At 46.7% G+C, this 26,849-nt stretch overlaps 1 long non-coding RNA gene across 1 annotated transcript; it reads left to right on the top strand.

The window, feature by feature from the left end:
- Positions 1-25: 25 nt before the first annotated feature.
- On the top strand, positions 26-26,437 carry LOC137329213 (uncharacterized). The gene is made up of 3 exons (XR_010964909.1): positions 26-96; positions 22,045-22,160; positions 26,156-26,437. It is a non-coding gene; the product is annotated as an uncharacterized lncRNA (long non-coding RNA).
- Positions 26,438-26,849: the final 412 nt, after the last annotated feature.

Genomic DNA, 26,849 nt, shown 5'->3' with positions numbered 1-26,849 from the left:
AGCAATGGAGTTACCAAGGAAACTAACAAAACAGACTGAAATATGGCTACATACCATCAGCAAACAAAACAAAAGTGATGAGAAGGAAAAGCAAAGGTAACATACAGAAGTAGCTAACCTAAAGAAAGATTGTAAGAGGTTGAAAGATGTTTCTAACAAGGAACAGGAGGAGAAGAGGCTAGGGCAAATAATGTTATCTGTGCAGAGGCTTTTAAAGAAAGAAGTCAAAGCTGTGAGGTATTGGAACAAAGTGCACTGGAAGTGTTAGAGAAGGACGACCTAAAGGCAGCCACGCAAGTACAGATGAGGGCCAATAAAGAAAGTTGTCGAGGGCCAGAAATATCTCATTCCCATTGTCAACGTAGGATAGCTGAATTAGGAAAAGCCCTGCAGGTATGCACCATGCAAGCTCCAGCACGGGAAAAAGAGGGACCCAGAATAAACATCTATGCTGATAAGAAATGTTACAACTGTGGTAAACAGGGACATTCTGCCAGAAACTGTGGAGCACCCCCGCAAGGAGGCAGGACCCAGGCAGGGGGTGGGGGGGGGGGGGCGGTGGTGGGCGAAACCAGCCAAGCTCTATCCCAGTTTGGCAGACATGAAAAACTGTATCAAGGTTAAATTAGTCTGATGAAATAGAGAAGGAGAAAGGGGAAGATCCTGTCCCCTTTCTATTGTTTCACTGTTTTTCAGTGTACTGGCTCTTTTAAAAAGCTTGTGTGGCTTTTACTGTTTCTTTTAAAAAGCTTGTGTGGCTGTACTATCTCTTTAAGAAGCCTGTGTGGCTGTACTATCTCTTTAAGAAGCCTGTGTGGCTGTACTATCTCTTTAAGAAGCCTGTGTGGCTGTACTATCTCTTTAAGAAGCCTGTGTGGCTGTACTATCTCTTTCAGAAACCTGTGTGGCTGTACTGGCTCTTTTAAAAGCCTGTGTGGCTGTTTGAGGCCCCTTTCTTTTTCAAGGCAAAGAAATGTTACAAAGATTTTGTTTAAATATGAAAACTAACTTTTCCTTTAGTGAAATTCAACATTACAGTTTTTTTCGAAAGGCGCTTGGAGAAAGAACAAAATGAAAGACGATGTAATTTAAGCATTTGCTATATTGATAACTTTATCTGTTTGTCTTGTGTTTAATTCTGATATTGCTGAATTAAAATTGGAGTTATTGAGGTTAAGTAACCCAATAAATTGTGGAAACCAGACTTTTACTGTGGTCGAGTAAAACTCTGGTTCTTAGAAAACAATGTGAATATCTTAAACTCCGGACATGAGATTATCACATAAAAATTGGCATTTTGAGTTTCTTACATGCTTTAATAATTTGAAGTTTAAGTTGTGTTGAATATTGGTGAGTGTAAATTGATGTGTTAAAATATGGAGACATTTGAAGTGACTCTATGGGCTCAATTTTAGGGGGCAATTGCGGGTGCATTGGGAGCGCGGGGGCTCCGAAAATTGCGGAAATTCCGTTCGGGTTCGGAAGCAATTAAAGCTGGCAGGATGACAGTAAAAGAGCCAAATGTACCTCATTGAAGTACGTAAGGCACTTTACCTGTGGACAGATTATCTGAGAAACCAGGCGTGAAGGGCCAGATCAGGGAAAAAGAAACAAAAGAAATTACATAAAGCACCATAGAAGGAAGTTAAAACACAAAATGAACCCACCTTTGCACCCTGCTCTGATGTCCGATGTCTCCCTCTCTGATGACCCCCTCGTCACCCCCCCCGATGTCCTCCCGATGACCCCCTCTTCACCCCCCCCGATGTCCTCCTGATGTCCCCCTCTTCGCCCCTCCGAACTTTACCTCCCCCCCGATCTTCCACTCTACCCCCGATCTTCCACTCTCCCCTCTGATCTGCCATTCTCTCCCCCGGATCTTCCACTCTCCCACCATCCCCCCCCCACCCCCATCTTCCATTCCAGCGCCGTCTCGCTCTCTCTCCTTCTCTCCCCCACCTCTTGCGTTGCAGCCCCTGACGGCAGCCAGCCTGTCAACCCAGAGAGGACGTTAATCATCAGAAATCAACATACAATCGCGTCGGAAACGGTAAGTTTTGTTCATACGGGTTTGCCATGCGCACCTTCACCCCCCCACCCCGCTCCCCCCCGCCCCCCCACTGCTGTCAACCCGCCACCATTGCAAAATCGACTCCTATATGTTTAATCATCTTGGTTGTGAAATGTGATAGCTATTAGCAAACTGACCCTTTGATCTTATGATTGATGGCAATAACAAGGTAACCATGAAGGGATAAAATTGGTATATCTTTTGTGCCTTTATGGCTCATGTTTTGAAAATTGGAAGTCAGAGACACTGAAATGTATAATCCAAAGCTTAATTGCATTTGGATCTTTGTGCAAATTTTCACTGTTAAAAAAGCACAGAGACTTTTTGGGAAAAGATCAATTTGAACTTTTTTAAAGCACTTGTGTTTTAAAGGGAGTACAGCTAAAAAAAAACTGCTATTGTGATTGACTCCTCCCCCACCCCCTGAGCTTCCAGAAAAGCTAGGAGGTCTCTCCCATGTTCCTCTGGACATTTTTCAGTTTAAAGGGATTATTCTTTAAAATAGATCATTTAATGCTGTTGTCGTAGTGTTTTAGATAAGCATATGAGTTTTTTTTAAGTTTCTTAATTTAAGTGGATATTTCCCCATGTGATAGGAAATATTGGGCATTATTTTTTGTGCTCCCTTTGCTGACTGGAGTGAGGCAATTAGATTAATTCACAGAAATGTACGTGGAGTCCTCTCTGGTCCCAGGATAAAGGGTGACAGAAGAAAATGTAATGAATTGGTTGTTGGACAACACCCGTGGGTTAGAATGATTAGTATGGTTTTGATATGTATGCAATGTATACTAATGCTTATTATGATAATTTGCTTATGTGTAATGTGACATTTAATCAGAAAACAGGGAAAAGAAATATTCTTTTTGCATATGTCACGGCAAACCTGTTCTAAACGGGAATCAATGATAAAAACCTAATAATCAAGGAAAATGCTCAGGGTATGAAGTGGATCAGTCACAAGATTCAACTTGAGGGAATGTGGGGTTCAAAACCCCTATAACAAAAGATATTTGAAGGAAAGGGTTAACTGTGCCCCTTTTAAACAAAGACATTTGAAATCCTGCAAACACAATAATATAGTAAACTGTTCTCGCAAATCTTATTTTCCCTCACTGACGCTGATGGCAATGGAGGAGTATGAGTTTTGGGATTGAAGACTTTGTACTGCAAATAGATACCTAGATTATTAAATATATAAGCTAGATGGATAATATTGAGCTTAAAGTGTTGTCAGGTTTTCGAAGCTCGTAGGCTTTTGGAAGCACAAGCTTTTCAACACAGCAGGAGGTAATGTAAGAAAAGGCAACAAGGACATACATCAAAGGCTTCGGATCAGGAAGGCAACGATAGGAGTGAAAACAAGCATAGGCCTCTCATTCCTATCTGGTAATCTGTTCAAAAGAACTGGGATTTGTAAAACATCAAACAGTGTTGCATCCAGCATATGGTCAAATGGTATAAGGAATGGATTTGAAACCATTGAAGCAATCAAAATTGGAGAAGCAAGGACCATTAAGAATGTCTAGGTATAGAAATGTGAGGTGCCCCCCACTCCCAACACGCCTCCCTCCTAATATCGGGCCCCATGTGTTCAAACCCATCATTTGAACATGGGGCCCGATATTAGGAGGGAGGCGTGTTGGGAGCGGGGGGTCGACTGGGCACGTGGGTAACCCACCCAGTGAAATCAGTGCACTTGGCACGCGATCGTAAGTAAATTGAAGCCACTTACCTTGGCTTCTGGGTTTCGCGCTGGAAAGCTGTGCAGCGGGCGGACTGCACACCCGCATCATAGGCTGTCAGCTGGAGGAGCTCTATTTAAAGGGGCAGTCCTCCACTGATTGATGCTGCAGAAAATAGGCAAAATTACAGCATGGAGCAGACCAGGGGGAAGGCTGCTTCCAGGTTTAATGATGCCTCACTCCAGGTCTTACTGGATGGGGTGAGGAGGAGGAAGAGGAAGGAGATCTTCCACCCGGCGGACAGGAGGAAATAGCTTGCCTATGCCACCACGAGGGTCTGGCTCGAGGTGGCAGAGGAGGTCACCAGCACCACCAACATATCACGCACTTGCATACAGTGCAGGAGGCGCTTCAATGACCGAACCAGGTCAACCGAAGTGATGGGTATAGAGGGATATGGGCCAAGTGCAGGCAATTGGGACTAGCTTAGTGGTATAAACTGGGCGACATGGACATGTTGGGCCGAAGGGCCTGTTTCCATGTTGTAACTTCTATGATTCTATGATTCTATGATTCTACTCTTACTCATTCACCTACACTCCATCTGCCACATCACCGCCCCCACCCCACATCTCTTTCTGCACTGCCGACACTACTCTATCACATCACTCCTCACATCCACTGAACCCTCATCCTCATCTTAACTGCACTTCCTCACCCAGTACTCATCCCACCACTACCACTCAACCCAATCCTCATACAATCTCATGGCTCGTTTCATACATACCCTCTGATGCATCTCTTTCACGGTCAGCCTCACCCCACCTGCCACTACCTGTTGCAGCCACAGGGCATGCATCACGTATGTGTAGTAGGAAGCGTAAGGCAAACGTGTCGTGAGCATGAAGGGGATGCACAAGGATGTTTGAGGGTTTGTCATGGTTTTTACTTATATTTGATTTCTGATCAACTCACATTACATATTATATTGTCACCACTACTGCCACGTCTTGGCCATTCTTGACTGGCTTGTGCAATAAGACTCTTTCATGAGGTTCTCCATGAACACCCTTGATGCCACCCATTGGGTCACCCTACAGTGGGTGTATGTGTAGTTCCACGACTACTTTGTGCAGGTGCCTGTTGTGCAGCACTGTGTTGTGTAGCTCCATATGGTGGAGGTAGATGGCATGCCTGGCGAGGCTGGTGATGTTGCTCGTCCTCCAATGGAGTGATGAATGCAGCTATGGAACCACCCCCTCCCCCTCACATCCTGACGGTGTGAGTGTGAGGGGGTCCACAAAGTAGGTAAATGTGTTTGGAGAGCAGAGTTTAGGGTATGATGTAATAATTTTGAGCGTGGAGACAACCCTGTGGCAGGCAAAACTTTGTCTGAGGTGACAGAGTGCCCTGCTGCAATGAATGAGATATTCCCCCCAACTGTCATGGAATCCTCTGCACCTCCCAATGGCTGCTGACTGAAACACGTCTGCAACAACAGGGAGTGTTTTCCACGGCATGGGAAACACGCTGAGGAGAGTCCAAAATCACATCCCTGCTAAAATCTCTTCCCAATGAGGTCTGTCAACGACCTCAAGTACCTCCCTAACTATCTAAACTGTCATCCCGCCGGCTTTAATTGCCGGTGGGAGTCCCGTACGCGGGGGCTGCGCGCACACCGATTCACGTCATTGGGGAACCCGGAAGTGAGTGGGTTGGAGCCGGGCTCCGGACCCGCTCCGGGATTCCCCAATTTTAGGAACCCCCTGCCACGAACGCACCCGCTCAGCCATCCTAAAATTGACCCCATGGTCTTTTCTACATCAAAGGGTTTCTAGTCACATGATCAAAGCCTAAACTGTCAATCATTGAGATATGTTAATGATTGAGGCATAGCAAGAGGGAGCGATTGGACAAAAAGAATGAACCTCCCCAATCCTACGTCCTATTGGTAAAAAACATTATAAAAAGAAGACTTTGAGAGAGGAAGGCTCTCTCTCTCCTCTTCTCTACTCTTCTCTTTTCTCTTCACCACCAGGCAGTCACAAGGAATGGAAACTGCAGGTGAACATCATGCAAGAAGAAGAGGACATCGAGGAGCTGATCAACCTTCAGGCTCGATGAGCAAAAGCCTTGGTTTAAAGGTTGTATATGTATTAATGATTTGCCTGATGTGGGAATGAATTGTTAAGTCATTACATAATTATGTTGCAAATTATTAAGTGCATAATGGAATTTTATAAAGGAAAGTCATATGTATCGTTTGATTTTGCTTCATAAATGCTCATATGAATGATAACATCATTAAATAATTACTTTTGATTAACAAAACTACCATGAGTGACGGTGACTTTCTTTGCTTGACTATTCGTCCAGCGTCCAAGAATCACACAAAATAAGGAATTCCCCACACTCTCCTTGTTCTTCCTACCAAAATGCATCACTTTGCATTTTTCTGCGTTAAGTTTCATCTGCCACATGCCCACCCACGCCACCTGCCCGTTTATATCCTCTTGAAGTCTATCACTATCCTCCTCACTGTTTACTACCTTCCAAGTTTTGTGCCATCTACAAATTTTGAAATTGTGCCCTGTACACCCAAGTCCAAGTCATTAATATATATCAAGAAAAGCAGTGGTCCCAGCACTGACCCCTGGGGAACACCACTGTACACCTCCCTCCAGTCTGAAAAACAACCGTTCACCACTACTCTTTGTTTCCTGTCCCTTAGCCAATTCTGTATCCATGTTGCTACTGCCCCCTTTATTCCATGGGCTGCAATCTTGATGATAAGCCTACCATGTGGCACTTTATCAAATGCCTTTTGAAAGTCCATATACACCACATCAACTGCATTGCCTCATCTACTCTCTCTGTTACCTCATCAAAAAACTCTATCATGGTAGTTAAACATGATTTGCCTTTAACAAATCCATGCTGGCTTTCCCTAATCAATCCACACTCGTCCAAGTGACTGTTAATTCTGTCCCGAATTATCGTTTCTAAAAGTTTCTCCATCACTGAGGTTAAACTGACTGGCCTATAATTGCCGGGTTTATCCTTACACACTTTTTTGAACAAGGGTGTAACATTTGCAATTCTCCTGTCCTCTGGCAGCACCCGCGTATCTACGGATGATTGGAAGATTATGGCCAGAACCTCCGCAATTTCCACCCTTACTTCCCTCAGCAATCTAGGATGCATTCCATTCAGACCGGGTGACTTATCTACTTTATGTACAGCTAGCCTTTCAAGTACCTCTTCTTTATCATTTTTTAGCCCATCCAGTATCTCAACTATATTTTCCTTTACTGAGACTCTGGCAGCATCTTCTTCCTTGGTAAAGACAGATGCAAAGTAGTGATTTAGTACGTCGGCCATCCCCTCCGCCTCGATGAGTAGATCTCCTTTATGGTCCCTAATCGGCCCCACCCCTCCTCTTACTATCTGTTCACTGTTTACATGCCTATAGAAGACTTTTGGATTCCCTTTTATGTTTGCCGCCAGTCTATTCTCATATTCTCTCTTTGCCCCTCTTATTTCCTTTTTCACTTCCCCTCTGAACTTTCTATATTCTGCCTGGTTCACACTTGTGTATTCAACCTGACATCTGTCATACACCTCTTTTTTCCGCTTCATCTTACTCTCTATCTCTTTTGTCATCCAGGAAGCTCTGGCTTTAGTTGCCCTACCTTTCTCCCTCATGGGAATGTGGTTAGCCTGTACCCGAACCATCTCCTCTTTAAAGGCCGCCCACTGTTCAATTACATTTTCTGGATTTTATGGCAGCCCTCCTGAGTAGGGCAAACAATGGAAGCATTGCTTGAGCTTGCCTATGGCCTGTTGTAACTATCTGAGACTTACAAAAGCCTGCTGCAGTAGATTTCTGTTTAAAAATCTGACCGTCAGTTTGTATTGTTGTCCCTGTTTTTGTCGCCCATGTTGAGAACTGGAGTTGGGAAACGGGGGGGGGCGGGGCGGGGGTGTTTCTGAGCTTGAGGCGCAATTGATATCACTACAGAGCATACGGGAAGCTAAGAGTTTCGTGGATAGCACATTTCAGGAGTTGGTCACCCCACAGCTACAGAGAGTTCAGGAGGAGAGGGTGTGGTTGACCATCAGGCAGACTAGGAGGAAGAGTTAGGCAGTGCAGGAATCCCCTGGGAGTGTAGCACTCATAAACCGGTATTCAGCGTTGAATACCAGTGAGGGTGTTGACACCTTGGGGGAGTGCAATCAGAAGCAAATCCACGACACCATGGGAGACTCGACTGCATAGGGGGGCACAAGAACGTGTAGAAATGCAGTTGTTATAGGGGATTCAATAGTCAGGAGGATAGACAGACGTTTCTGCAACTGCAGGCGTGAGTCCCGCATGGAATGTTGCCTCCCTGGTGCCAGGGTGAAGGACATCACTGAGAGGGTGCAGAACATTTTGAGGGGGGAAGGAGAACAGTCAGAAGTCGTGGTCCATGTGGGAACCAATGACATAGGAAGGAAAAGGGTCGAGGTTCTACAGTCAGAGTTTCAGGAGCTAGGGAGGAAGCTAAAAAGCAGGACCTCAAAGGTAGTAATCTCTGAACTACTTCCAGTGCCATGCACTTGTGAGTATAGGAATAATAGGTTAAGACAGGTTAATGCTTGGATAGAGAAATGGTGCAGGAGGGAGGGCTTCAGATTCCTGGGGTATTGGGACCAGTTCTGGGGCAAAAAGGACCTGTACAAGCCAGATGGGTTGTACCTCAACAGAGCCGGGACCAATGTCCTCATGGGGAGGTTAACTAGTGCTGTCGAGGAGGGTTTAAATTAATTTGGCAGGGGGATGGGCACCAGAATGAAACATTAGAAAGATGGTGCACAGAGGACTGGGAGAGAAAAATAGCACTAGAGTAAAGAATAGTTTAGAAATAGGAGAGATCAAACAGAAAGCAACTGCTAGGCATTTGGAGTGCATATGCATAAATGCACGTAGCATGGTAAATAAGGTTGGTGAGCTGCAGACACAAGTCGTAACATGGGACTATGATATAGTGGCAATAACAGAGAGCTGACTCAAAGAAGGGAGGATTGGGTACTTAATATTCCTGGCTACAAGGTATTCAGGAAAGATAGGAAGGAAAGAAAGGAGGGGGTGGCAGTATTGATCAAATAAATTATTATAGCACTGGAAAGGGAAGACAGAAACTATCTCATTAGAATTAAGGAACAATAGAGGAGCAATTAGACTACTGGGTGTGTATTATAGACCACCAAATAGTGGGAGGGAGATAGAGGATCAAACTTGCAGGCAAATTACAGAAAGATGTAAGAACTATAGATTAGTGATAACGAGGGACATCAATTGTCCCAAGATAGTAAAAGTGTAAAGGGCAAAGTGGGGAGGAATTCTTAAAATTTATACAAAAGAGCTTTCTTGATCAGTGTGTTTCCAGCCCAATGAGGAAAGAAGCAGTGCTAGATATACTTCTGGGGAATGAAATGAGGTAAGTGGAGCATGTTTCAGTGGGGGAGCATTTGGGGAACAGTGATCATAATATCATTAGGTTTAGAATAGTTATGAAAAAGGACAAGGAATAATCAAATGTAAAAATACTTAACTAGAGGAGGGCAAATTTCATTGAGTTAAAAAGGGACCTTGCCCAGGTGGATTGGAATCATAAGTTGTTAGGCAAAACAGTAATTGAGCCATGGGAGGCCTTCAAGGAGGAGATGATTTGGGTGCAGAATAGACACATTCCCACAAGGGGGAAAGGAAGGGCTAGAGCTCCCTGGATGACTAAAGCTGTAGGGGGTTATATTGGATAACCCCTGAAAACGGGCGCTAGGATTGCGGTGAACGATTAATCCGCACCCATTGGTTGCGATGCAGGCAGCACGTAACATTTGTGCTGCCTGATGATTTGAATGATAGCTGCTTGCAGCCAGCGCTAACCTGCACTGTTGATTTGCTGCACGCATCAGCAGGGGGCCCTGATATCAGGAGTGGCTAGCTCTACATAAAGGCAGCCTGCACCTCTTAAAAGGGAGGTGCAGGAATTCCTTTGGGAAGTGCTGCAAGATATTGAAGATTGGCTGCGCCTGGGAGCAAGCGTGCACCATGGATCTCGGACGGTGCACGAGAGGCCTTGGTGGAAAAGGTGGACAGAAGGAGGCCCTCCTATAAATGCAGGGGGGCAGGAGACCCTCCAGACATATGCTGAAGAGGCAGTGGGAGGCTGTGGCGGACGAGGTAAACGCCAGAAGCACCGCACCACGCACATGGATGCAGTGCAAGAAGAAGTTCAATGATTTGACATGAGTGGTCAAGGTGAGTGAGTTCAACTGTCAGTGGCATCTCCTACGAACTGCACCACTAGCCCCAAACACTGCTCCATGCACTACACCCCCATCACCCACCTACCAACAAACGTTTTCAATCAGTACACAACCCTACGAATCACATGCTGCATCTCACCCTCACACTTTCCCACTGTTGCAAGCCACACACCCACAATTCACAGGTCACACACACTGGCAGCTATTAAACCATGACAGCCACATCACCCAAACATCTTGCTGGACACTCACTAACACATTTTGCTCTTTGTTGCAGGAGAAGGTGGCGCCGACACTAGGCAGCAGGAAAGACCTGGGGGAGGACAGGCACGCCAAGAAGTCCTCACCCTCATGGAGGAGACAGTGCTGTCTGTCATTGGATGGGCTGTCACTGCAGTCGTGGCCACTGGCGGTGCTGGAGGTATCGATGATGAGGGGCTCTGCATACCTAATCTTCCTTCTCGTTTCCCACTTCTCTCTCAGCCCACAATCTTCTTTGACTCACGTGCTGCAGATGGTGTAAGCATGCACGTCTTATTTTCTCCTCTCCTCGCACCACAACTGAACCGTCTCCCTTTGTCATTTCAGAACTGGAACCGGCACAGTCAGAGAAGGCAGTGGAAGATGACAGTGATGATGCAGACACACCGTCACTTGATCTTACACTCGCAGCCTCCAGATCAGATACTGACAGTGCACATACTTTAGAGGCTAGGATAGAGGAGGGATCTGCACATGGTGAGACTCCGGGCACAAGTGTGCAGGAGCCAGGGCGGAGGGAGCAGATACCGTAGGTATCAGCTTGCCAGAGGGCCAGGTCACACACTAGTTCTGCTGCAGAGGAGTCAGATGATGACATCGATGGGTCAGGCTACAGAAAAAGGCTGATGGGCTTACACAACCAAATGCTTGGTGCACTGGAAAGCCTGCCAGAAAGCCTGCGCACAATGTCAAGGGGCATAAAGGAGTCCAGCTCCAACATAGCACTGGGCTTTGCACAGAGCTTGGAGCCCATCCTTTCCCACATGGAACGGGTGGTCACCTCCATCAGCACACTTGTGGAACCCACCATAATGCAGCATCTGATGACCGATGTCACAACATCCATTGCAGCACAAACATTTGCCATCAAAGGTCTGACTGCTGCATTTGGAAGTTTAGACTGCTGCTATCGTGGCTCTGGGTTCCACTGTGGAACGGGGCTTCCAGAGCATCATCGCAGTCCAGCAATCTGTTCTCCAACAGATCACCAGGATTGCCAAGGCCCCACCATGGGAAAGTGGCAGTGGCGCCATGGAAGACGAACCTGTTGTCCTCTCTTAGGATGACAACATTCCTGCTCCCACCCCTGCCACTCCGCCAATACCATTTGCTGCTGCCTGTCAACCAGCCAGGCCAGACTGCTGCAGCCCAGGCCGAGATGGTGCAGTCTGAAGACGGGCCCTCCCGGCCCAGAGCTCCTCGAGGTCGTCCTCCACGACCATCTGCGCTCTCCTCAATTGAAGGTCAGCAGCCTTCCACCGCCCATGCTCCAGCCACTGGGGATGCACCTCGTAGGAGCACTGGGAAAGGTAAAGGCACATGAACAACAGGCAGTAAGGGAATGTACAAGGGAGAATAGTATCAGTTTGTTTGAATCATTTCATGTGTAAATCTATGAATTTGGATTTGGTGTTGGTTTTCATTCTTGTGATGAGCTGAGGGAGGAAGCAATGTGTGATCATAAGGAGGACGATTTGATGGTCACGTGGGAGAGGAAAGGTAAGGAGTGTGGGACGGTTGGTGTATGGGGGGGTGTCGTTGAGGTTACTGGTATCGCTCATTAATCATCGGATCACGCAGAGCCCTGGCAGACAGGGCCTGCCTACCTTGTTGCCTCCTTACATCTTCCTCCACTTCCTCCTCCGTCTCTTTCTCCTCCTCCTCCGTCTCTTCCTTCTCCTCCTCTTCCTCCCTTGTCTGGCAGCTGGCGCTGCTCTGCGTGCCCTCTCTGCATGCTCCCAGTCATGTTCAATTCCCAGAGGAAGCCCTAGCAGGCCACCCATGTCTAGAAACAACTTTGGCCAGCACATTCTTTTAAATGCTACTAACAGTACTGTAAGACCATCCAGACCACTATAGAATATTGCAACTTTCTCCAAGTATCAGAAGCGTCCACAAGCACGCACAATCGTACCAGCAGCCACAATAACTAATGCAGCAATTAAACTGTAACTCCTGCATGATCCCATTATATAGCGTTGGTGGGGAGAGTCTTCATGTCATTTTAGTCCTGTTCAGCTGTGCATTGGATGGAACATGGAGTTACAAAATGCCGTCGGCTGCTTCAAATTAGCGTTGCACAATGATTTACGTCATAATCTCCCTACTCTACATGCTGCCAACGTTCGTTAGGAGCATGTGCAGAAAGGGGCAGAAAGCAGAGAGTAGTGGTGAACGGCTGTTTATCAGACTGGAGGGAAGTATACAGTGGTGATCCCCAGGGGTCGATATTAGAACCAATGCTCTTTTTAATATATACTAATGACCTGGACTTGGGTATACAGGATATAATTTCAAAGTTTGCAGATGACATGAAACTCGGGAATGTAGTAAACAATGTGGAGGATAGTAACAGACTTCAGGAGGACATAGACAGACTGGTGAAATGGGCAGACACATGGCAGATGAAATTTAATGCAGAGAGGTGTAAAGTGAGACATTTTGGTAGGAAGAATGAGGAGAGACAATATAAACGAAATGGTACAATTATAAGGGGGCACAGGAACAAAGAGACCTGGGGATGTATGTACACAAATCTTTGATGGTGGCAGGACAAGTTGAGAAGACTGTTAAAAAGTATATGGGATCCTGAGCTTTATTAATAGAGGCATAGAATACAAAAGCAAAGAAGTTATACTAAAACTTTATAAAACACTGGTTAGGCCTCAGCTGGAGTATTGTGTTCAATTCTGGGCACCACACTTTAGGAAGGATGTCAAGGCTTTAGAGAGGAAACTTAACTGGAACAGCCATATAAATACTGTAGCTACAAGAGCAAGTCAGAGGCTGGGTATTCTGTGGCGAGTGACTCACCTCCTGACTCCCCAAAGCCTTTCCACCATCTACAAGGCACAAGTCAGGAGTGTGATGGAATACTTTCCATTGACCTGGATGACTGCAGCTCCAACAACACTCAAGAAGCTCGACACCATCCAAGACAAAGCAGCCCGCTTAATTGGCACCCCATCCACCACCCTAAACATTCACTCCCTCCACCATCGGCGCACAGTGGCCGTAGTGTGTACCATCCACAGGATGCACTGCAGCAACTCGGCAAGGCTTCTTTGACAGTACCTCCCAAACTCACGACCTTTACCACCTAGAAGGACAAGGGCAGCAGGCACATGGGAACAACACCACCTGCACGTTCCCCTCCAAGTCACACACCATCCCAACTTGGAAATATATCGCCGTTCCTTCATCGTCACCGGGTCAAAATCCTGGAACTCCCTTCCTAACAGCACTGTGGGAGAACCTTCACCACACGGACAGCAGCGGTTCAAGAAGGCGGCTCACCACCACCTTCTCAAGGGCAATTAGGAATGGGCAATAAATGCTGGCCTTGCCAGCGATGCCCACATCCCATGAACAAATAAAAAAATAGATTTTATGGAATGGTACCAGGGATTTCAGTCACGTGGAGAGACTGGAGAAGCTGGGGTTGTTCTCTTTAGAACAGAGAAGATTAAGAGGAGATTTGATAGAGGTGTTCAAAATCAGGAACGGTTTTGATAGAGTAAATAAGGAGAAACTGTTTCCGGTGGCAGAAGGGTCGGTAACCAGAGGACGCAGATTTAAGGTGAACGGCAAAAGAACCGGAGGCGGCATGAGGAAATATTTTTTTACGCAGCGAGTTGTTATGATCTGGAATGCACTGCCTGAAAGGGTGATGGAAGCAGATTGAATAATAACTTTCAAAAGGAAATTGGATTAATACTTGAAGGGAAAGAAATTACAAAGCTATGGGAAAAGAGCAGGGGAATGGGACTAATTGGATAGCTCTTTCAAAGAGCTGGCACAGGCACGATGGGCCAATTGCTCTCCTTCTGTGCTGTGACATGCTATGATACTATGATATGATACTGAATCACAAAAAACATATCAAGCTCAGCATACTCTTCTTTTTACTATAATTCTCAAGACATTACCATATTTCTAAAAGATTGCTCAATCTAACATTGATAAGTCTCATTTTTCTGCACAATACCATAAGTCTGTGGTAGAGGTTCCGGGTTTGGGAGGTGCTGTCGAAGAAGCCTTGGCGAGTTGCTGCAGTGCATCCTGTAGATGATACACACTGCAACCACGGTACGCTGGTGGTGGAGGAAGTGAATGTTTAAGGTGGTGGATGGGGTGCCAATCAAGCGGGCTGCTTTGTCCTGGATGGTGTTGAGCTTCTTGAGTGTTGTTGGAGCTGCACTCGCAAGTGGAGAGTATTCCATCACACTCCTGACTTGTGCCTTGTAGATGGTGGAAAGGCTTTGGGGAGTCAGGAGTTGAGTCACTCGCTGCAGAATACCAAGCCTCTGACCTGCTCTTGTAGTCCAGTTAAATTTCTGGTCAATGGTTACCCCAGGATGTCAATGGTGATGCTAATGCCGTTGAATGTCAAAGGGAAGTGGTTAGACTCTCTCTTGTTGGAGGTGGTCATTGCCTGGCACTTGTCTGGCACGAATGTTACTTGCCACTTATCAGCCCAAGCCTGGATGTTGTCCAGGTCGTACTGCATGCGGGCACGGACTGCTTCATTATCTGAGGTGTTGCGAATGGAACTGAACACTGTGCAATCATCAGCGAACATCCCCATTGCTGACCTTATAATGGAGGGAAGGTCATTGATGAAGCAGCTGAAGATAGTTGGGCCTAGGACACTGCCCTGAGGAACTCCTGCAGCAATGTCCTGGGGCTGAGATGATTGGCCTCCAACAACCACTACCATCTTCCTTTGTGCTGGGTATGACTCCAGCCACTGGAGAGTTTTCCCCCTGATTCCCATTGACTTCAATTTTACTAGGGCTCCTTGATGCCACACTCGGTCAAATGTTGCCATGATGTCAAAGGCACTCACTCTCACCTCACCTCTGGAATTCAGCTCTTTTGTCCATGTTTGGACCAAGGCTGTAATTAGGTCTGGAGCCAAGTGGCCCTGGCGGAATCCAAACTGAGCCTGTCATGCCTCAAATTACTTATGCACTATATCCCAAAATATTAGTTTCTGTAAGAAATCTATCTAATTTGCATTTGAAGGAATCAATGTTCCATAGATTTACCACTCGGAACAGGCTCCTGGAAAGCATTGACTATTGGTATTTCTGGATAGCAGTGACTGCTGGTATTTCTGGATAGCAGTGAGTATTCTTCAGTCTTGGGTTTAAACAATTCTGATTCTGCACTTCCAACATGCACTGGGAGCACAGATGGTAAAATTGCAAGCTCCCAGTCCATGATTTTCCATGGGCTGCAGGTGCACAATTTCACAAAGTAAATTTCGCAGAGCACAGAAGTGACTAATTAAAGTGCACTCATTTGTACAAAAAGTTAATACTTTTTCAAATATGGATATTTGACTGTTTAAATATAAAGACACCTTTTGGCATAATGTCCTGTGTGGTCAAATTGGCCTATATTTCCATGATGGTTAGATGATAGCCCAACTCTCTGTGCCTCACCTGGATTTCTGGCACGGGAGACAAACTTCTTTTATTTAAACTCTCCACTGATGACCCCGTGAGGCTTCTTCACAATCCAACTGTTTGCTTTAGCTGCCTATTCCTCCTCTAGACTATGTCGGTTGGGACATTCTTTCCTGTTTCAAGCAATTATTCTTTCTGTTGCCCAGTTGGACCTTGCCATTTACTTTCAGGTTACTCCTTCATTTTCAGATACCATGGGCTCTATTTTCACATCTGCGATCGGGTGCATTCGTGGCGGGGGGGCTGCGAAAATCCGGGATTCCCGGGGCGGGTCCTGAGCCCAGCTCCAACCCGCCCCATTTCCGGGTTCCCCAGTGATGCACTCAGATGAGCGTGCAGCCCCCGCATGTGGGACTCCCGCCGACAATTAAAGCCGGTGGGGTGCCACTTAAAGTACTTAAACAGGTACTTCAGGTTGTTTACACCACGATTGACCTGATATTTTAGGATGGATCAGATTTTGCAATTAATTGAGACTGTTTCCCATACTGCAGGAAACACTCCCAGTTGAAATGGATGTGTTGCAGCTATCAGCCTGTGGCAGTTGCAAAGGTCCATTTGACAGGTGGGGGAGGGAGACCCTCACTCATTGCAGGAGGCCACTCTGTCACTTTGGACAAAGCTTGGCTTCCACCACCCTCCTCCTAACAATCAAATGCATTAACTTGCACACTTACCCCCGTGTCCGGACACATTTACCTACCTTGCGGACCCCCGCAAACTTCCAGATGGGGGCTGCCGTAGCTGCAGTCATGACCTCCTCGGAGGGCGAACAGCATCACCAGCCTCGCCGGCCATGCTGTCCGCCTCTGACACATGGAGCTCCACAACACAGTGCTGTGACACATCCACCTGCACAGCAAGAGGGAGGGCTACCGCAGAGAGAGATGCGTCGCAGGGGGCACTACCGTCGCCACAGGGTCCACAGACCGAGGCTCAGCTTCCGTGGACATGTAGTCATGGACATCTGCAGCCTCCTTCATGCCGAGCTGCTCCCGGCTGGCCCGAGCACTATCTGCTTACCTGTCGCTGTCAAAGTCACCACTGCCCTCAACAACTTCTCCTCCGCATCCTTCCAGGATGCCACCGCGGACATCACCGACGTCTCTCAGTCGTCTGCACAAAAGAGCCCTGCAAATACACCTACACCCACTCTGCAGTGACACAATGGGTGGCATCAGTTGTGGGTCTTCATGGTGATCCTCAGGAAAGGGCATTATTGCACAAACCAGACAAGATTCGCAAAGACGTGGCAGTAGTGGTAACAATATAATATATTATGTGAGTTGATCAGAAATCAAATATAGGTAAACACCATGACAAACCCTCAAACACCCTTCATGCTCACAACAAATTTGCCTTACGCTTCCTACTGCACATATGTGATGCATGCCCTGTGGCTGCAGCACAGGTAGTGGCAGGTTGAGTGAGGCTGGCCGTGAAAGAGATGTATCAGAGGGTGAGTATGAGATACAGTCATGAGACTGTATGAGGATTGGGTTGAGTGGTAGTGGTGGGATGAGTACTGGCAAGGTGAGTAAGTGCAGGTAAGATGAGGATGAGCTTTGAGTGGGTATGAGGGGTGATGTGATAGAATAGTGTTGGCAGTGCAGAAGGAGATGTGGAGTGGGGGCGGTGATGTGGCAGACGGAGTGTAGGGGAATGAGTAAGTGTACTCACTTCGGCTGACCTACTTAGGTCATTGCAGCGCCTCCTGCACTGTATGCAGGTGCGCGATATGTTGGTGGTGCAGGTGACCTCCTCTGCCACCTCGAACCAGGCCTTCTTGGTGGCAGAGGCAGGCCGCTTTCTCCCGCCCGCCGGGGGGAAGATCTCTGTCCTCCCCCTCCTCCTCACCCCATCCAGTAAGACCTGGAATGAGGCATCATTAAACCTGTGAGCAGCCTTCCCCCTGGGCTGCTCCATGCTGTAATTTTTCCTATTTTCTGCAGCATCAGTCAGTGGAGGACTGCCCCTTTAAATAGAGCTCCTCCAGCTGATAGACCTTACTGCACATGCGCAGTCCGCCCGCCGCGCAGCTCCCCAGCGGGAAACCCGGAAGCACAGGTAAGTGGCTCCAATTATCCTGTAATTACGTGCGGAGCACCCAGATTTTCTGGGCGCGTTACCCACGCACCCAGTCAACCTCCCAGTGAGAACCCGCCGCCCTGCTAATGTCGAGCCCCATATATTTATTGGAACTTTGTTGACTATCACTGCCTTGCCATATTTTGGACAAGACACAATAAAACATTATATTGCTCTTCCAAATAAAGATATCTTCATTCTGATGCCATGCACTATGACCATTGGTGTGAGAGCTCTGCTCTATCTTTAAGGCCTATGAATCATATTAATAATCTTATTGCAGTTAACTCCCCTGATCTACCACATTAGCAGCTGTGCACAGTTCCAGACATAAGGAGAAACTGTGCCAGGATTTGTGGCTGAAGCTATTGATAAAACTGGATACTTACAGACCTCAATTTTAATCCCCTCCCTACCATGACAGGCGAGAGAGAGTTGCGGGGGCAGTTAAATATCCTATTTTCGAGCATCCCACCCCCAATCCAACCCATTCCCACCCGTTTAAAATTTAACAAAGAAAAATCAGGCCATCGACCAGGCTTGGGCAAAAGGCAGGCTGGGGCCTAATGAACATTCAAAAGTCGCGGCCCAATGACATCATCGGCGCACGTCTTAAATTTAACAGTAAGTCATGGGAAGGCCACGCTATGGGATTCCCGGCAGCAGATCCGAGGCAAGAGGATCCGACTGGCCAATGTAAGTGCTAAAGATCTGCTCCTTTTTGCACCCTTTGTGGGCCATAAGAGCAGGAGTGCTTCCCACAGGCCTCACAATGAAGCCTTCGGCCTCCCACAGCCTGGATCGTGACCATGTTGCCTTCTCTCTCCCCTCCGATCACCACCCCGTTGTCTTCTCTCTCCTCTCCCGATCGCGGCCCCGTTGCCTTCTCTCTCCTCTCCCGATCGCGGCCCCATTGCCTTCTCTCTCTCCCCCCCGATCACCACCCCGTTGTCTTCTCTCTCCTCTCCCGATCGCGGCCCCATTGCCTTCTCTCTCCCCCCCGATCACCACCCTGTTGTCTTCTCTCTCCTCTCCCGATCGCGGCCCCATTGCCTTCTCTCTCTCCCCCCGATCACCACCCTGTTGTCTTCTCTCTCTCCCCCCGATCACCACCCTGTTGTCTTCTCTCTCCTCTCCCGATCGCGGCCCCGTTGCCTTCTCTCTCCCCCCCGATCACCACCCTGTTGTCTTCTCTCTCCTCTCCCGATCGCGGCCCCGTTTCCTTCTCTCTCCTCTCCCGATCGCGGCCCCGTTTCCTTCTCTCTCCCCTCCGATCACCACCCTGTTGTCTTCTCTCTCCTCTCCCGATCGCGGCCCCATTGCCTTCTCTCTCCTCTCCCGATCGCGGCCCCATTGCCTTCTCTCTCCCCTCCGATCACCACCCTGTTGTCTTCTCTCTCCTCTCCCGATCGCGGCCCCGTTGCCTTCTCTCTCCTCTCCCGATCGCGGCCCCGTTGCCTTCTCTCTCCCTTCACCGATGGCAGCTCCAATGTTTGCTCTCCCACCACCCCCCCACCACACCCGATGGTGGTCCGGAGCTTCCGTCCTGTACTGACTGCCGGGGACCGTCCCCTGCTGCTGCTTTTGTGTGCTCCCACCTGCTGGTCAGGCTGTCCATTTGGCCGACTGTCGGGTGGGAGTCTGCAGCAGATTTTTAAAATGAGGCCCTGCCATTAAGATAGGCAGGGCCTCCACGTCCCCGGCCTTGCTGGGTTTTCCCCGCGCTACAGTGCCCTCCGCATCCTTTCCATTAATATCGGGGCCTCTGTGTTTCCCTTGATAAATAAAGTTAATAAAAAGGTTGGGTACAACATTACATTAAGAGAGAAAGTCATAGAGAGGAGGCCGTTAAAATCATTGTACAATATGGCTTACTTTTGTGGTTCCCTTATAGATATGGATTCAATACCTATTCTTTAATCAATTTTTCTTCTTGTAATCTCTTCAACATAAAGAATGATTAAAAGATAATACTGTGGTTTTTAGAATTTTCACTTTGGTTCAACCTTTGGATTTTAGTGGACAGGTCACTAAAACCATCAGCATAATGTTCCCAGATTGTTATAAAAGTAAGCAGAATGTTGAGATGCCTAGCAAGGAGTATAACATGTAAATCTAGAGAGGTCATTTTAAAACTGTATTTGGCCCTGATGAGACCACATTTGGAGTATTGTATGCAGTTTTGGTCTCCCTATTTCAAAAGTATGCTCAGTTATTGGAGGGGATATAGAGACAAAGCTAAATGGTTGATCCCAAAACTTAAGGGAATGATGTATAGGGACAGATTGACCACCCTGGGTCTTTTCTCCCTTGAAAAGAGAAGACTGAGACAAAAATCTGATAAAAGTGTTGAATATTATGAAAGATTTGGACAAATTGTATCCAGGTAAGATTTTCTCCCATGTACAGAATTTAATCAGAAGATCATATTTACAAATTAAGGACAATAAAAGAAAATAGGAAATGCAGAAGGAACCACTGAAAGGGTGGTAAGTGTGTGAAACAGATTACCAGCACAGTGAAAAAAGAAATGATAATGGCTTTCAAGAAGGAATTCAGCAGGTTCTTGTCAACAAATAGTGTTCAGGGTTATTCCTGGGAACCAAGGGAGTATTTTGCATAGGTGGGCTAAATGGACTGAAGGTCTTCTCCTGTCTGAAACTGTTACTATGTTACTATAACATCAAAATATGACACAACCCCTTTATTTCTCTCATTTGAGAAAATCAAAATTATTACTGGTTAAATGTTCAGTTATAAGATGTGCATATAGACCGCATCCAAAATTTGATACCCTTGCACTGGAAAAAAAAATGAACTCACATATAAACTACACCCTCATTGCAAATTGATTTTTTGTTTTTTAAGTGTGTGACCTAATTCTGTCTTAATGCAGTGACTTTAAATCTGTTGAACAACAAAGAAATATAACTTTTCTTTTACTGAATTGTTTAATGTGTCTACATTTAAAAATAGCACTCCAAAACTCAGTGAATTCCAGCTAATGTTCTATTCGTGACATAGTGACAAGTTAAATGAAATTAAAACAATATCTAGGATTTTTGTATAAACAAAGGAATATATCAACACTCTGAGTATTTAGGAAAGAGACTTAAATTGTAAAATAAATTCAGAATCCCAGAAAAGCATTTGAATTAGTGTGAAAGACAAGTCCTCTTACAGTATTGCAAATGATCTGTTATTGTCAACAAAATTTATTATGTTTCTTATGTGGTGGCGTCAGTAAGTCGTCAGAGTTTGAAGCCCCGATTTTATCTCAGGGCACGAATCTAGTGGGTAGGGGGCGAGGTGGATGAAAATCCCCCTATGACGTCACGAGCGTGAGGCCTATGTGATTTTAACTCCCAGGCCTCATTTCCATCTGATTAACGGGCTGCCATCCTGATCGTGCAATTTCCGGTGGGCCTCAGGAGAGCTATTTAAAGTAGGGATGCACCTCTTAAAGCAAGGTTGCATTTCCTGCTTTCATTTGCACCTGAACAACTATGGAAAATATTGTGGCAGCACAGATGAGTCGCAGGGCTGCCCCCTGGCTTTGTGGTGGATGTCAGGGCGTGGAGGGAGCAATGGTTCCCAGCAACTCCTGGAACATCCCCAAGGCCACTATGAAGCAGGCTGGGACAGAGGTGGCTGACAGTGTCAGTGCCCAGCATCACCCCCAGGACTTGAGCTCAGTGTAGGAAGAGGTTCAATGACCCCACAAGAGCAGCATGGGTGAGTACAGCTTTTCACCACTCCAGCTTGCTCAACAGCATTCCTTTCATCCCCTCCCCATCACTCTTACAAATTCCTTCCCCCCCTTCACATCCTTCAGCATACAATCACAAGAGCACACTGCAACAACTCTCTTTTTTATTCTAAACACACTCAACTCTTCTTTTGCTCTATTCACACCACACAGTAACATCATTCTTTTCTCACATCTAGCACTTGCACAAAAACCAGCTCCTCCCAGTGCTCCTTCCTTACTTCACTACATACACTTGGCTTTACATTCATCACCTCCCCATCCCCATTCCATCTTGCTTCTTCTCCAACTCTGAACACATGCATTATGCACACAAGCCCCCCACATCTCCACTTACCTTTTCAACAGCCACTCATTAACTCTCACCCTCTCTTTCTGCAGGACATGACAGCGCATAATGCCAGGGCGAGAGAGTACCCAACATTGAGGCTCACACCCAAGCGGAGCAAGAAGCCCTGGAGATCAGTGGCCCAGGAGAGCCATGAGCATCGGTGAAGGTGAGGCTGGCAGCTTACCTGAGCAGGATGTCTGCATGTTACTGGTAATCCTTCATTCACCTTAGCAAATATGCAGCAAGCTTCACAACTTTAAGCTGCTTTCTCAAGACTCTCACCTACAAATGTCCAGCTTCTATCTGTCACCCTAATATTAGTCCCTTTTCTCTTCTTGGCAGCAAGAGGCTCCTGCAGATGGCACCTCGGAGGAGGACAATCCTCCTGAGGATGCACTGTCACGCGCTTCATCCTGGACACCAGATCAGACATTGGTACTCCGCGTATGTTAGATAGTGAGGGAGTGGGGTCTGCACGTGATGAAAAACCCAGCACGAGTGAGCAACAGCAGGTTCTGATGGCAGGGATAGCCCATGAGACAGCTCGCCAGAGGGTGAGGTCTTCTCCTGGCTCTTGTGAGCAGTACAGAGATAAGGACTTCAGGGGCCCAGCCATGTAAAGAAAACTGTCTGCCTCACATATGTAGTTCTATGAAATATTGGAAGGCCTGCTAAGGAGTTTCAGCGCTATGGCTGCAAGTATGGAGGAGTCAAATTCCAGCTTGTATGGTATCATCTCACATGGTATCAGCACTCTGAAGTCTATACTGGAGATTATGCTCATCTCCAGAGACGCTGCAGCCGGGCCCTCACAAAGGGAGTCAATGTCACCAGCCTTTATAGCTTTTGTGAAAACTCAAATGACTGTCATGCAAACTCTGGGCTCCACCTTGGAGAGATTGGTGGACTGAATAGATGGGGGCTTTCAAGGAGTCACTTATCGTCTGCAGGCCAGTGGAAGTAATGACCTTAAGTCCCACGGGAGTGCCAGTAGCATTAGGGGAGCAGTACACGTTATCCTCTCTCAGGATGTCAGCATGTCTGCACCATCGCCACCCCTCAACCAATACCTGCCATGGTACCAGCAAGTCTACTGGGCCAGAATGCTCCGGCATCAACCGAGGTGCTGCAGTCTGCAGTCGGCCCCTCGCCGACTTGAGTATCCAGAATTCACCGGCCACGAGCATCTCAAGGGTCCCAACATGAGAAGCAGCAGCCTTCTAACTGTTTTGTTGCAGCCACTAAGGGAGCACCTAAGGAAGTAGCAGAGTTGGTAAACCTTCTTTAAAGAAAAACACTACGGGTTGATCACTTGGGTAAGAAATGAATGGAAGGCAATTATTGTGTTGAGAATTAAATTAATCACTTTTATCACATTTGACACTTTGGTGTGCAGTGTGGTTTCATAGCAGCTTCTGAGTCAGTATTGTCAGAGTATCATTGACATAGAAGTTGTCCGAATGGTTTGAATGCTCTTGTCCTCTTGTTCGGGATTCCCCCATCAGAAGAAATAGTTTCTTTGTATCAGCCCTATCAATCCCTTTATCATCTTAAACACCTCGATTAGATCACCACTCAACCTTCTAAACTCAAGGGAACACAAACCAAATGTATGCAACTTGTCCTCATAATTAAATCGTTTAAGCACTGGTATCATTCTGGAGAATCTGCGCTCTACCCCTTCTTAAACCAATATATAGGCCCCGATATTACCAGGGAGGCGGGTTGGCAGCGGGGGGTCGACTGGGCGCGTGGGTAACCCGCCCAGTAAAATCGGTGGGTTCCCCACGCGATTGCGAGTAAATTGAAGCCACTTGGCCTCCGGGTTTCCCGTTGGAAACCTGCGCAGTCATAGGCTGTCAGCTGGAGGAGCCCTATTTAAAGGGACAGTCCTCTAATGCTGCTCCTGCAGCAAACAGCCAAAATTACAGCATGGAGCAGCACAGGGGAAAGGCTACTCCCAGGTTTAATGATGCCTCACTCCAGGTCTTACTGGATGGGGTGAGGAGGAGGAGAGAGATCTTCTACCCAGCAGATGGGAGGAAGTGGCCTCTGCCACCAAGAAGGCCCGACTCGAGGAGGTCACCAGCACCAGCAACATATCCCGCACCTGGATACAGTGCAGGAAGCGCTTCAATGACCTCACTAGGTCAGCCAAAGTGAGCACACTTACTCATTCTCCTACACTCCATCTTCCACATCACCGCCCCCACCCCACAACTCCTTCTGCTAACTGTCAACACTAATCTATCACATCACTCTTCACATCCACTCAAACCTCATCCTCAACTTGCCTGCACTTACTCACCTTTCCAGTACTCATCCCACCACTACCACTCAACCCAATCCTCATATAATCTCATGGCTCTGTCTCATACTCACCCTCTGATGCATCTCTTTCACGGTCACCCTCACCCAACCTGCCACTACCTCTGCTGCAGCCACAGGAGATGCATCACGTAGGAGTATTGGAAGTGTAAGGCAAAGGTTTCGTGAGCATGAAGGGGATGCACAAGGGGGTTTGACGGTTTGTCATGTTTTATATTTATATTTGATTTTGGTTCAACTCACATTAAATATTATATTGTCACCACTACTGCCACGTCTTGGCCATTCTTGACCGGCTCATGCAATAAGTCCCTTTCATGAGGTTCTCCATGAACACCCACACTTGATGCCACCCATTGGGTCACCCTACAGTGGGTGTATGTGTAGTTGCACGACTATTTTGTGCAGGTGCCTATGGCGCAGCACTGTGTTGTGGAGCTCCACGTGGCGGAGGTGGACGGCGTGCCTGGCGAGGCTGGTGATGTTGCTCATCCTCGGATGAAGTGATGAATGCAGCTATGACGCCCCCCCCACATCCTGACGGTGTGAGTTTGAGGGGGTCCGCGAAGTAGGTAAATGTGTTTGCAATGCAGAGTTTAAGGTATAAATTAATAATTTTGAGTGGAAAGACAAAGGTGTTGCAGCCAAAACTTTGTCTGAAGTGACAGAGTGCCCTGCTGCAATAAATGAGGTTTCCCCCCCAACTGTCAAAAAATCCTTTGCGTCTCCCACTGGCTGCTGACTGAAACATGTCTGCTCCAACAGGCAGTGTTTCCCACAGCACGGGAAACACGCTGAGGATCCATGAAAATTGCAGCCCTGCCAAAATCTCCTGTCAATGAGGTCTGTCAAGTACCTCAACTAGGGAAGTAAGTATTTAAATTGTCATCCCGCCGGCTTTAATTGCCAGTGGGAGTCCCGCATACGGGAGCTGTGCGCGCACTCGAACGTGTCACTGGGGAACCCGGAAGTGGGCGGGTTGGAGCCGGGCTCCGGACCCACTCCGGGATTCCCCGATTTTACGAGCCCCACCGCCCCCAATGCACCTGTTCAGCCATCCTAAAATCGACCCCATATTTTCTGAGGTTCAAGGCCCAAAATTGAATGCAGCACTCTAGATGGGGTCTGATCAAGGCTCTGTACAACTGGAGCATCACTTCCTCACTTTTGAATTCCAATCCCCTTGAGACATTGGCTAACATTCCATTACTTTTGATTACTTTTTGTACTAGCTCTTAGTGATTTTTGTACATGGACACTTAAATTCCTTTCCTCTTCCACAGTTCCTAAACTCTCACAATTAAGAAAATAATCCGATTTTTCTTCTTCAGATCCAAAGTGGATGACCTTACATTTCCCCACATTGAACTCCAGCTGTCATAATATTGCCCACTCACTTAGTCTATGTCCCTTTGTAACTTCCTGTTCCCATCCACAGAACATACTGTGCCTTTTAACGTAGTATCATTTGCAAACTTGGATATACAACTTTCTATTTCTTCATCCAAGTGATTGATATATATGGTGAAAAGCTGAGGTCCCTATACAGGTCCCTGGGGAACACTGCTTGACAAATTGACCGTCCCAGATTCTGACACAAATATTCATTTGAAGAATGCAGAGTAATTACACCTTGCAGCCTTTAAGCACCACACACCTATACATTAACAATAGAATATTGCATTATGTTTCATATAGTATAATGTTCCTGCCTTTATAAAACAGTGCATCCTTTGACTTGCAATGAATAGTGCCGCAAGGAATTTGCTGGTATCTATAGAAAAGTTTGGGTTGTGTTAGTGTTTTATCAGCTTTTCATTAAACTTCACAAAGGAAAATCGAAATATCAGACAGCAGCGAATGATTGAAAGAAGGCAAGCAAGTAAAGAGAACACAGGATGGAACTGGAACATTCTCCCACCTGTATAATCTTTTTAATTGTTGCCTGTGTTGAGGCAAGAGACCAGCCTAACAGACTAAAGCCCAATCAGAGGGATTTTGGCTTGAAATGAGGACAAATCTCCTTGTGGGAAAGTAAGCTGTAAAGTAACCACAGCAGGAAATAGCTTACAAATGTCCAGCTACGCCAGAGCCCAGGACTCCAGCAGCTTGTGAAAATGATGCCAAACTTTAATGCATTGCTTGCTTACAGGAGATCTTTTTTATAATTGGTATGCAGCTTTTTGTATTAAAAGTTTAATTATCCATAATATTTAATTGCTAAATGCTCTATGTAAAACTTATAGTACGAATATAAAAGCAGCACAAATAAAACAAAAATATTAATAATCACAATAGGCCAAAAAATAGTTCCAGTTTCAGTTGGTTGCACATGTAAACCAAATGGTTCATGACATTTCATTTCTTCTCGGTCTGTATCGATTTGTTTGGTATGTCTTGTGATTTAGTGAATGACTCAAAATGCTGACAGATTAATCTGAAAGTCTTTCTCTCTCCTTGTGGACAACAATCCTTTCAAGATTTGGTTGGTCGCATTTAGTTTTCACCGTTGTTATGTAGCAGAATC

The sequence above is a fragment of the Heptranchias perlo genome, chromosome 1, assembly GCF_035084215.1.
Source record: "Heptranchias perlo isolate sHepPer1 chromosome 1, sHepPer1.hap1, whole genome shotgun sequence".
NCBI lineage: Eukaryota > Metazoa > Chordata > Chondrichthyes > Hexanchiformes > Hexanchidae > Heptranchias > Heptranchias perlo.
Note: the sequence above shows the minus strand (reverse complement) of the source record. Positions and strands in the feature narration are given on the sequence as shown.